Genomic DNA, 13,186 nt, shown 5'->3' with positions numbered 1-13,186 from the left:
TTATATGGAGTAGGAAAGGTTTAGAACCCCTTACAGTTTTTTTTTCTCCATTGCTGTCTATGTGCCCTCTAGGAAGGGTTGCCCTCTCTGTTTATCCTGGTGACCACAGCAAGGCAGGGCAGTGAGTGCTGGGAAATCCACAATTCTGAGTTGTCACTGGAACAGGAGGTAAAAGGGAACTCTTCCAAAGGGGACACTTGCTCTGGTGGCAACTGTCTAAGGCCTGGGACAGTCTCGGGGTAAGCGGCATCATGCATGATGTGATGGTTTGGGGAACTTTTTTGGCCCGCACACCACGTTAGGCATCTGAGTGAATGTATTTATTGTATGATTGGAACTGTATTGTTATGTGGTGTATATATGCACTGGGTAGCAGTACAAGGTGGAATGTCCCCCGACGAAGGTATCTTGTTTTTGTATACTTATGTAAGAAATAAAGTATATTTTTCAACAACAAAAAAAAAGGTAATCGCTTCTCGGCCTTTTGGCTAAGATCAAGTGTAGTATCTGTTCTTATGAGTGTCCAGTGGGGGCGCTCCACCATCATTCTTGCTTTTAGGTGAGGATGGCTGGCTGTGTAGTACCCCTGCTGTTATGATTGGGGCTCTCAAGGCTAGTACCGGCTGGAAGAGAAACCAAGGCGCCCACAGGCTGTTGGGGCCCAGGAGTAATTCCCCCGGGAAAACTGGAGGGGTCCAGTTACTTCTGATTTGAGCGGATCTACCTTGTCTGGCCAGGGGCCGAGGAGGCAGAGAGTCCGCAGAGCAGTGCTCCCTGAGTGGTCGCCTCAGGGGTGCTCTTAGTAGCACATGGGGGTGGGATCCCAAGTGTGAAAAGTGCACATGGTCACTGTTCTAAACAGTTTTTCTGCACTGCGCCTATTAGGGCTAGGCCTATGGCTAAGTCCAGGGTAATTTTTTTGCTATGGGCCTTAGGGCCCAGCCAGTACACAATTGCATAGCCACTTATTTATTTATTTATCTCCCACCGTTTTGTCACCTTTCACTTTTGTGTGTGTGTTTTTTTTTTCTCACAGATGGAGGGTGTGGGTCCTTGGGCCTACCCTGAAGTCTAGGGGGGAAGATGTATAGCCATTAGGTTCCTTCCTGCCTCCCCTGTTCCTGAGGGGAAGGGGGTCTCTCTTTGGGAGAGCCCCCTGACCTAGTACTTGGTGGTTGGCTTCAGCTAGCCAGAAGGAAAGGGGTCAAGCAGACCTTTTGGCTAGGTGGACCATGTGGAAACCTTTGTCGCTGTCAGGAGCTTTGCACCCCAGGGGATCAGGTTAGAGATCCTACCCCTTCGGGGGGTGGAATAAGCTCACCCTTAAGTGTACTTTGTTGTGTTTGTGTTTTGCACTCGCATGGTTTTTTGTTCACCTATGGGTTTTTTTTCACACCTGCACAAATTCGAATAATTGGAAAAAAAAAGGTAAGGCTGGAGTTCACCTACTGTGCTAAACTGAGACTCTGCCCAATTTTTTTCTGTTTTCTCACTTTCTGACCATCTCTCTTTGAGGATTTATACAGGTCTGTATGAATTACAGACAGATATGGGTGTGGGTGGTTTCCGCGAACCGGAGATCAAATGACACCAAGCTGTTCACAGCACAGCAGTAAAATTGCAGGATTCTAAAGACTCAAGTGCACCTCCTACTGGCTGCCAAAGATAAATCACATTCCCATCAATGCTTTCAATTTTAAGACTACCGTTTGAAAAATATTGTTACATTTTATTTTTTTAGTCCCAAATGCAATGAAAAATAAAGATAATATGTAAAAAAAATTTTTACACTTCCCCTTCAATTAAAAAAAAGTTTGTCCTCACATCACCCCCTGTGTTCCTCTAACCCTCCTCAGTGTTTGGTTGGAGCTGATCATTATCCCGACTTTCTGAATCAAAGCACGGCCACTGAAGAGATTCTCTTTGTGATTTTATTGCGGCAGATAAACAAGAAGATTTTTTCGACATGTTTTATAAGTCTCCATGGTAACCAGGTACTTGAGACTCGGCTGTGGGGCTGCTTTGCTGCTTTTTAATGGGTTCTCTTGCATTTTAAAAATGTATCAGTTGCTTTTGAAAAATGGAAAGCTATTTTTTTTTTTTGGTCGGTACTGAAGAGCAAAAATTCTCCTCTTCTGAAAGCGCTGTTTTCTGCACAAATAGTAAAAATAGGGATTCAGTCTAGTTGGTAGCTCTGGGCAACACAGACATCTGCTTTTCTCTCCTGGTTCAGGTATCACCTAAGCAGGGGCGGACTGACCATTTGGAAACTAGGGCACTGCCCAAGGGCCCGGGGTCAGTAGGGGGCCCCATGAGATGCCCCTGGTACCTTTTTCATAGGCTTTTTTGAGTTTGGGCAAGGAGACAGGGGCCCCATGATCCCCTATTGCCCGGGGGCCCCATGAGTTGTCAGTCCGCCCCTGCACCCAAGGTCACCATTAGGGATAAGCAGGGCCGGGACAAGGGGTGGGCGGAGGGGGCGGCTGCCCTGGGCACAGTCATTTATGGTGTGGATGGGGGCGCCTTCCTTTTGTTAGAAGGCTGCAAGAAGCAGTGACAGTGGCAGTTATTTTGACAAGCGAGTGACTTCTGGGTGTAGGATCCCCTATGCTTGCACATCATGAACTGTGGGGGGCGCAGTTTGGTATCTTTGCCCTGGGCGCTGGATGACCTTGTTCTGGCACTGGGGATGAGCAACACAGACATTTGTTTTTTTTCTCTACAGAATCATGCCAACAAGTAATGGTAGATTTAGACATGTATAATCAAAAATCCCCAGCGCCAAAAACTGTATTGTATACCAAAATTAATTAAATGCTGCTGTTTATAAGTGCAATCTACACCAAACTATATGAAAAACATTACAAACAGCGCAAATAATGAAATCATAAAAATAAATAAATCATAAAAACATTTAAACCATAAAAATAAAAATTATTAAAAAATTATTAATATAAATAGTCCCACTCCAAAAAACGTGAAAAATTGTGAGGAAACAAATTAATTCTGTAAATAAGCAGAAAGTGCCAAAATAAAAGTCCTTTTTCCAATGAAGTGCGCTTCCACCAGAGATGTGCTATACACCAACATATACCGCACTCTCCAGTCTATGACTGTTTCTCTGATACTGTCCAATCTATAATAAAATGCATTATTATTATTATTATTATACAGTATTTATATAGCGCCAGAAGGTTTGCTCAGCGCTGTACATTATAGTGGGGGACAGAACATGAGACAATACAGTAACAATATAATACATGAGGGGTTCGAGGGCCCTGCTCCTTGGAGCTTACAATCTAGGAGGGAGGGGAAAGTGGTACAGGAGGAAGTGGCTGTGGGGGATGGAGTGGTAGGAGGAGTGGAGAAGAAAAAGAAAAAAGAAACAAGTCCATCCAGTTCAGCCAATAGAAGGGAATAATGATGATATACAATCCCATATACCCAATCCTAAACCCACAGTTGACCCAGAGGAAGGCAAATAGGATATACATAGTTACACTGGTCCAAGCTGCAACATAGCTAGATCACCTGTCTCCCGGACCTGCAACTAGACAGGGAAGGAGAAGCGGCACACTGATGAGCTCCTCTCTCTGTCCTCTCCTCCTGTCAGCGTGTTCCTTGTCGGCACACTGATTAGATCTAGCTCTGCTCTGTTTTTCTGATTCTACGTTCTGCTGTGTAGGGATACAAGGCTGAAGTGTCAGGTTTAGGTACTCACAGTAGTAGTATTAAAAAAAAAAAAATACAGTGTACTAATTTTTACTGAATCCATAAATGCATATTATTTTAATCTGCCCAGAGTAATGCAGACTATAGTCGGTTCGTTTATCGGCCGATTGTTCATCCGAAAAACAAAACATCATTCGTTCTGTAAACTGATTTGCCACCAATGATTGCAAAAATCTAACAGTGCGAAAATTGGCCGATGCCATTGCCCTACTAACAGTGTGAAAATCAGCCGATGCCATTGCCCCACTAACAGTGCAAAAATCGGCCGATGCCATTGCCCCACTAACAGTGCGAAAATCGACCGATGCCATTGCCCCACTAACAGTGCGAAAATCGGCCGATGCCATTGCCCCGCTAACAGTGCAAAAATCGGCCGATGCCATTGCCCCACTAACAGTGCGAAAATCGGCCGATGCCATTGCCCCACTAACAGTGCGAAAATCGGCCGATGCCATTGCCCCACTAACAGTGCGAAAATCGGCCGATGCCATTGCCCCACTAACAGTGCGAAAATCGGCCGATGCCATTGCCCCACTAACAGTGCGAAAATCGGCCGATGCCATTGCCCCACTAACAGTGCAAAAATCAGCCGATGCCATTGCCCCACTAACAGTGCGAAAATCGGCCGATGCCATTGCCCCACTAACAGTGTGAAAATCAGCCTATGCCATTGCCCCACTAACAGTGCGAAAATCAGCCGATGCCATTGCCCCACTAACAGTGCGAAAATCGGCCGATGCCATTGCCCCACTAACAGTGCGAAAATCGGCCGATGCCATTGCCCCACTAACAGTGCGAAAATCGGCCGATGCCATTGCCCCACTAACAGTGCGAAAATCGGCCGATGGCATTGCCCCACTAACAGTGCGAAAATCGGCCGATGCCATTGCCCCACTAACAGCGCAAAATTCGGCCGATGCCATTGCCCCACTAACAGTGCGAAAATCAGCCGATTATTCTTTCAGATGAAAAATCGTCCGATAAACGAACCGTCTATGGCCTGCATAAGAAAATCGACTGGTGCTCCCCTTGTTTTTTCCATCTCACCGAAGTTCCCATTCATCCCTCTTCCTGTCCCTTCTTCCTCGTATTGTCCCTCCATATCACGCTGCTTACCCATCATCCTCTGGGGCTCTATTGTAGCTTCTAGGGCCTATTTTTTGCATTGATCCCGAGGCCTTGGCGGCTGTTGTTATGGTAACCGGAGCACAAAGCGGTGACGTCCTCATTTTGCTCGGCATTGTAGTGCTTCTCAGTAGAGTAACATCTCTATCGCAGGGCCACGGACAGCTCTGCCTGATGGCCGGCCTTTTGTTCCCGAGAGTTGTTTGTAATGCTGTAGTTACCCAGGGAGACCTGAAATACGGCAGGCATGCTCCCCTGACATCCATCCATCGCTGCGTTCCACGGGGCCTTTAATGGAGACCTTTAGCCTAGTTACAATTTTTTTTTCCTGTGTATATATACAGCGGGTATAAAAAGCATCTCCATTTATCTCGGTAAATATATTTCTAAAGGTGCTACACACATCCCATGCAATCCATACACACAAAGAAACCACAACAAATCCGTTCAGAAATTAAGTTATATGTAATAAAATGGAATGACGTGGGGAAAAAGTATTGAACACACTAACTGAAATGTATTTAATAGTTGGTACAAAATCCTTTGTTGGTAATGACAGCGTCAAGACGCCTCCTGTATGGAGAAACTAGTGGCATGCATGGCTCAGGTGGGATTTTGGCCCATTCTTCCACACAGGCTTCAAATCTTGAAGGTTCCGTGGGCCTCTTCTGTGAACTCTGATCTTTCCAGAGATTTTCTATTGGATTCAAGTCATGTGATTGGCTGGGTCATTCTGCAGCTTTATTTTCTTTCTTTGAAACCAACTGAGTTTCCTTGGCTTTGTGTTTGGGATCATTGTCTTGCTGAAATGTCCACCCTCGTTTCATCTTCATCATGCTGGTTGATAGCAACTCTCTCCTGCCAAGTGACCCCATAGTAAGCAGCTTGCTGTGGGGGCACCCAAGCAGGCTCACTCCAGAGCCGCTGCTCATGCTCATTCACACACAGAGCCGCTGGTTGGACATCCTGCTCTTCATTGGCTCACTGGCTGTGATTGACAGCAGTGGGAGCCAATGAGGAGGGGGCCTTAATCCACATCGCTGGATGCAATGGGGCTCAGGTAAGTATTGGGGGGGGGGCGGCTGAGGGGGGAGCATGAAGGTAGATTAGAATAGAATGCATGACGATAAAAAACCTTCAGCCTTTAGAACCGCTTTTTAAAAAAAAGGGTCATGCACTTCTTTGGTGCACTTTCAATGCAGTAGGCAGCCCTGCAGCAACGCACGGTAACACATGTAAAAACGCACGGCAGTGCACATGTGCTGGCGCATTGCAGAAATGTGAACCCAGCCTAAGGGCTCGTTCCTATGTGCCACAGCCCTTGCTTCCCCTGAAAAAAAAAAATATTTTCAGTGGATCGCTTTTCAGAGGGCATTTGACAAGCTGTGAGGAGGTGCCTGATTTAACCCTGTAAATGCCGCACCACTGCACTGTAAGACATGCATCATCTCCGCGCTGACCTCTCAGCCCAGGAAGTACATGGGGACCCAGAGTAATGCCTGAACAAAGTTGGTGCTGTCTTTCTGGAGAGAGAGGCAGATGAAGGCATTGTCAGGGGGAGTCCTGTGATCTCTGTGAGAGGCAATGCTTATAGATTACTTGGCACCATGCACTTAAAATGGTTGTAAACCCTTCCAGTGAAGTGACTGGCCTCAGCTGATACACAGGGTTGACACAAATCCTCCTATATATTGTAAGTTGTACCGGTTTATCTGCAGTCTTCACTTCTGTACCTCTGTTCAAAGTGCTGCACAGTGGCTAAATGGTTAGCACTTCCGCCTGGTAGTACTCGGGTCGGTGGTTCAAATCCCAACCACAGCACCACCTGCCTGGAGTTTGCATGTTCTCCCTGTGCCTGCGTGGGTTTCCTCCGGGTACTCCGGTTTCCTCCCACACTCCAAAGACATGCTGGTAGGTTAATTGGATCCTGTCTAAATTTTCCCTAGTATGTGTATGTATGAATGTAAGTTAGGGACCTTAGATTGTAACGCCCCTTGAGGGTTAGGGACTGATGTGAATGTACAATATATATGTAAAGTGCTGCGTAAATTGATGGCGCTATATAAGTACCTGAAATAAATAAAGTGCTGAATTTATAAAGCTTGTCTGCAAAATTAGAAAACAGGAGGCTCAGAGCTCAAGTTACACTGTGCAGAGTGGAGAACTCTGAAAGCTGATTGGAGAAAAGAGGCACACTCCCCTAACACAGCTCACAGGATCAGAGCTGAGGGTGTCAATCACAGGCTGTGTGCTGGAGCTCCCTCCCCTGTCACCATTTTTCTCTTGGTGTCAGGAAATTTTGTCAGAAGTGATTCATGCAGAGTGCAGAGGAATGAGGCAGCAGACAGAAATAACACTTAGTACTCTGGATTGAGACAAGTCCACATTATAGAGGGCTATGCGTTGTTCATATTTCATGTCAGAGGGTTACACCCACTTTAACATAAAAAATATAGCCGGTTCTAACTCAGCTCTAAAAGAAGAAGAAAAAAAAAAGGTAGAAAAACCTAGGGTTCCAATGCGGTGCGATTTCTCTTCTGCGGTCTCATTTTCCTTGCAATTTCCCTGGGACTCCTCTGGCACTTTCACAAATTCACCGAAGGCTGCTGTTGACACCAGAAAGCTGCGTGCAACGTCTTCTATTTAATGCAAATAAAGCTGGCTTATTTTAGAAGTACGACAACATGCCAAGGGGAGCGTAGAGCTCCCAGGGAAGGACGTTGGCGGTTCTGGGCCTCCTGCCAGAAGAGAAGCTCGCTCTCCCGCTCGGAGGCAGTGCCAAGAGCAATTTTAATGGTGCGCACTAATAAACTCCTGAACCTGAAATGGTTTTACTGAGCGGGGGCCTCATTGTGATGGGAGGATCAGCCCTGAGCACGGAGCTTGTTAATAGGTGTTCCTGAGTGGAGGAATTAAATCCCTGACTCATGTCTTCGCTTTTCAAACCATTTGTCCCGGCTGTTGGGAAACAAGCCAGGTATTTAATCCAGGAGATGGATAAAGGTGTCATGGGGGGGTTGGAATAGGTCACCTAACAAGCAATTTTGCTTAGAAATCCTACAACTGCCCACAGTAACAAAATTTTTTTAATATATATATATATATATATATAAATTTAAGGTGGTATTAACCATAAATAAATAAAAAATGTATAATTTATATATATATATATATTTGTATTAAATTTAAGGTGGGATTAACGAGAGAGAGAGAGAGAGAGAGAGAGAGAGAGAGAGAGAGAGAGAGAGAGAGAGAGAGAGAGAGAGAGAGAGAGAGAGAGAGAGAGAGAGAGAGAGAGAGAGAGAGAGAGAGAGAGAGAGAGAGAGAGAGAGAGAGAGAGAGAGAGAGAGAGAGAGAGAGAGAGAGAGATTTTGCATTAAATTTAAAGCGGTATTAACCGTATAAAAAAAATATATATATATATGTATATTGATTTTTGCATTACATTTAAAGATTTAAAGCTGTATTAACCGTTTCAGTACCCTTCACCCCCTTCCTGCGCAGGCCAATTTTCATCTTTCAGCGGCGCCATCACACTTCAAATGACAATTGCGCGGTCATGATAAATGTTTATAATTTTTCTCACAAAAATAGAGTTTTCTTTTGGTGGTATTGAATCACCACTGGCTGTTTTATATTTTGCTAAATGAAAAAAGACAGAAAATTAAAATAAAAAATTACAATTTTGCAAATAAATAATTGTTTGTCATAAATTTAGGCCAAGATGTATTCTGCTCCAATTCTTTGGTGAAAATAACCCAAATCAGTGTTTATTATGTAGTCTGTAGGAAAGTTATAGAGTCCGCATGCTATGGGAAAAAATTAAAAAATCAAATTTTGTCATAAATTTAGGCCAAAATGTATTCTGCTCCATGTTTTTGCTAAAAAGAAAATCCCAATTCGTGTAAATGAATTGGTTTACGTGAAAGTTATAGCATTTACAAATGGCGGTATATATTCTAGAATTTTATTAAATTTTTTGATACTAGTAATGGCGGCGATCAGCGACTTATAGCGGGACTGTGGCGGGCATTCTGACACTGGGGGAGAACTGACTAACTGCCACTGACATCCCCAGTGACACTAACTAAAAGAACTCACACTGTACTAATGGCACTGGGCAGGAAGGGGTTAACATGAAGGGTGATCAAAGGGTTAACTATGTGCTGTGTGTGTTGTACTGTGTAAGCATGCTGCTTTGTATGGCTGTGCTATGCAGAGCAAAACAAGCAGAATGCTGGATCTGACAAGGGTGAGATCTGTATTATTTACATACAGACCTCTCCCCTGTCAGTGTTCTTTGGCGATCGCTGGGTGCCGGCGGGGAATCTCGGTGATTGTCAGCCGTAGCCACCAATGGCGGCGCAGGTAGGGCAGTGCATGCATGCACCCCCTACCCGGAAAGGAAAAATCCTGTGTGTGTGTATATATATATATATATATATATATATATATATATATATGTGAGTTTGCGCAGCCCTGCCTCCCTGTAGCAGTATTTGTGCTATATGGCAGCAGGGAAGCTGTTACAGAAACAAATTTTCACAATTTTGTTTTTTTTTACATACTGTCACCAGTGCAGTACAGTGCCATGCTTTGTTCATATATTTCATGTCTGAGGTTTACAACCACTTTAATGTATTATATTTCAATTTAAGGTGAAGGAATCAGAATTATGTCCCATAATCGTGTTATATTGGAGCACTTCACGTTCTCTGAAGAACGACCCGCATTTGACGAGTTCCGTCTTTCTAGTAAAATCGATAAAAACCCTAATCTTAGGCTGACCATACACTAGGTTCATATGAAAATTCTCAGAACATTCGATGACTTGACGAATTTAATTCCAATGTACTTGAAAGTTTTGCTTGCTTTTACTATTTGATTTTGGAACTTCCCAAACAAAAGCCGCATTCGCTGTTAAAAATTTGTCATCCCGCTCCTTGGAGCTTTCTCATCACTGTGGTTGAAAATGAACGTCACATTGACCCCCCCAACGATATAAAATTGAGCCAACATTCTTAAAAATTTTAAACAGAATTCTAATGTATGGTCAACATTTTGCAAACCATTATATTCCTTTGCTAAGAAAGATTGAGAAATAAACTCAAAGAAAGTTGCCCATCATCTCCTTTTGAAATGTTCTGCAGATTTGAGACGAGCAGAATGATTTTGGCAAAATTACTTAATTCGCAAAATTTTGGAGTTTGATTTTGCCAAAACTTTGCTGAAAGTTCTCAGTTTATTGAACTGGACTAGTGGTCTCCAAAACTGCAGCCCTTTGCTTGCCTCTATCCGGCCCTTGGAGAGCCAATCCTCCCACTGACACCAATGGTGGGGCTTTATCCCTCCCACTGACACCAGTGATGGGGCACTATTCCTCCCACTGACACCAATGATGGGACACCATTCCTACCACTAATACCAATGATGGGGCACTATTCCTCCCACTGATACCAATGATGGGACACTATTCCTCCCACTGATACCAATGATGGGGCACTATTCCTCCCACTGATACCAATAATGGGGAACTATTTCTCTGACTGACACCAAAGATGGGACACTTTTCCTCCCACTAATAATGATGGGGCATTATAACTCCCACTGACACCAATGATGGGGCACTATTCCTCCCACTGACACCAATGATGGGGCACTATTCCTCCCACTGACACCAATGATGGGACACTTTTCCTCCCACTAATAACAATGATGGGGCATTATAACTCCCACTGACACCAATGATGGGGCACTATTCCTCCCACTGATACCAATGATGGGGCACTATTCCTCCCGCTAATACCAATGATGGGGTGCTATTCCTGCCACTGATACCAATCATGGGGCACTATTCCTCCCACTGATACCAATCATGGGGCACTATTCCTCCCACTGATACCAATGATGGGGCACTATTCCTCCCACTAAGACCAATGATGGGGCACTATTCCTCCCACTGACACCAATGATGGGGCTTTATACCTCCCACTGACACCAATGATGGGACACTATTCCTCCCACTAAGACCAATGATGGGGCACTATTCCTCCCACTGACACCAATGATGAGGCACTATTCCTCCCACTGATACCAATGATGGGCACTATTCCTCCCACTGACACCAATGATGGGGCACTATTCCTCCCACTGATACCAATGATGGGGCACTATTCCTCCCACTGACACCAATGATGGGGCACTATTCCTCCCACTGACACCAATGATGAGGCACTATTCCTCCCACTGATACCAATGATGGGCACTATTCCTCCCACTGACACCAATGATGGGGCACTATTCCTCCCACTGATACCAATGATAGGGCACTATTCCTCCCACTGACACCAATGATGTGGCACTATTCCTCCCACTGACACCAATGATGGGGCACTATTCCTCCCACTGACACCAATGATGTGGCATTATTCCTCCCACTGATACCAATGATGGGGCATTATTCCTCCCACTGATACCAATGATGGGGCACTATTCCTCCCACTGATACCGCTTTACAATATAATGGGAGACAATACAGCAACAATACAGTTCAATACAAGAGGGATAGGAGGGCCTGATCCTGGGAGCTTACAATCTAGGAGGGAGGGGCTAGTGGTAAATAAGGTAATAACTGTGGGGGATGGACTGGTAGGAGGAATAGAAGATTCCATTGTTAGCTGAGGGCAGGATAGGCTTCCCTGAAGAGATAGGTTTTCAGAGATTGCCTAAAAGTGAGCAGAGTAGGCAATAAATTGGGGTAGAGAGTTCCAGAGGATGGGGGAAGCTCTGGAGAAGTCCTGAAGACGAGCATGGGAGGAGGAGACAAGGGGGCTAGAGAATTGAAGGTCATGCGAGGAGCGGAAAGTCAATGTGCCCATACATGGCATACATGGATTGAATTTCGGTCAGTCCCTGCTGAACCAGCTAACCTTCGTTCCATGTGCGGCTGGCTTTAAAGGGAACCTGTGCTTTACCAATACATACATGCCAGCACTCTGGATACTAGTTATCTTTTGCTGTTGCATAGTCCTCTTTACAGTCACTTCAGGGACTTGAGGGACCCCTTTACCAAAATGAAGAGCTGCAAAAAGTCATAAAAACATACAAAATGACATAATAAAATAAAAAAAAAAAAATGAAAAGATTTGGAGGAACTGAAATCACAGGAACACCATACTTGAAGGTGGAGTAGCGGGGCTGGATTCAGGGCAGGGTTGCGTAGAAAGCCAACAATTAATGCAATTATTCTGTAATTCAGAAACGAGATTAAATGTATTATTAGATGTGGTGTAGTATAGTAGTAAATACTTGTGTTGTCTCTCCATTGGTCTCCTCTAATCCCCTCCAGACTGGGGTAAGAAGGAGAACACATGGAGCGAGTCATGTGCTGACAGCGAACAAGAGGAGAAAGCAGAAAAAACAGAGTGGTGGCTCATCAGTGCCCTGCTGCTCCTTCATTGTCCAATCAGCAAGCTGGGATCGTGTCTTGCAGTGAAGGTCGAGGACCTGGGTGTGCTGTCTGGCAGGGATATCTGAATCACATGACTGGCTATACAGTATTATAACACCATAACAGTTTATATATAGGTCTTATCATCAAGTATGTTTCTAGTAATAGATTTTGGGTTTTTTTTTTTTAGGATTGGGATTAGTTTTTAGAGCTTAACCACTTCAAGTCCGGACACTTTCCCCCCCTTCCAGTCCGGACACTTTCCCCCCCTTCCAGTCCGGACACTTTCCCCCCCTTCCAGTCCGGACACTTTCCCCCCCTTCCAGTCCGGACACTTTCCCCCCCTTCCAGTCCGGACACTTTCACCCCCTTCCAGTCCGGACACTTTCCCCCCCTTCCAGTCCGGACACTTTCACCCCCTTCCAGTCCGGACACTTTCCCCCCCTTCCAGTCCGGACACTTTCCCCCCCTTCCAGTCCGGACACTTTCCCCCCCTTCCAGTCCGGACACTTTCACCCCCTTCCAGTCCGGACACTTTCACCCCCTTCCTGTCCAGGCCAATTTTCAGCTTTCAGTGCTATCACGCTTTGAATGACAATTGCGCGGTCATGCAACACTGTACCCATATGAATTTTTTAGCATTTTTTTTAGACAGATAAAGCTTTATTTTGGTGGTATTTATTCACCACTGGGATTTTTATTTTTTTGCTATGTAAATGAAAAAGTCAAAAAATTTTGTTTTTCTTATAAAATTTTGCAAATAAATAATCTTTATTTATAAATCTATGCCAAAATGTATTCATCTATCTTTTTAGTAAAAAAAAAGAAAAAACCCAAATTAGTTTATAACGTTAAAATTAGTTTTTACATTTTAATTTT

At 44.5% G+C, this 13,186-nt stretch overlaps 1 protein-coding gene and 1 pseudogene across 1 annotated transcript in view; both read left to right on the top strand.

Annotated features, from left to right (window-relative positions):
- The window catches only part of RHBDL1 (rhomboid like 1), a 77,199-nt gene that overhangs the window by 38,854 nt on the left and 25,159 nt on the right, over window positions 1-13,186 (top strand). The window lies entirely within an intron of this gene.
- On the top strand, window positions 469-589 carry LOC149433891 (U2 spliceosomal RNA; annotated as a pseudogene).

The sequence above is a fragment of the Staurois parvus genome, unplaced genomic scaffold, assembly GCF_062004578.1.
Source record: "Staurois parvus isolate SC_StPar_1 unplaced genomic scaffold, SC_StPar_1.0 ptg001882l, whole genome shotgun sequence".
NCBI classification, from domain to species: Eukaryota; Metazoa; Chordata; class Amphibia; order Anura; family Ranidae; genus Staurois; species Staurois parvus.
This window is presented reverse-complemented; position numbering and strand designations above follow the sequence as displayed.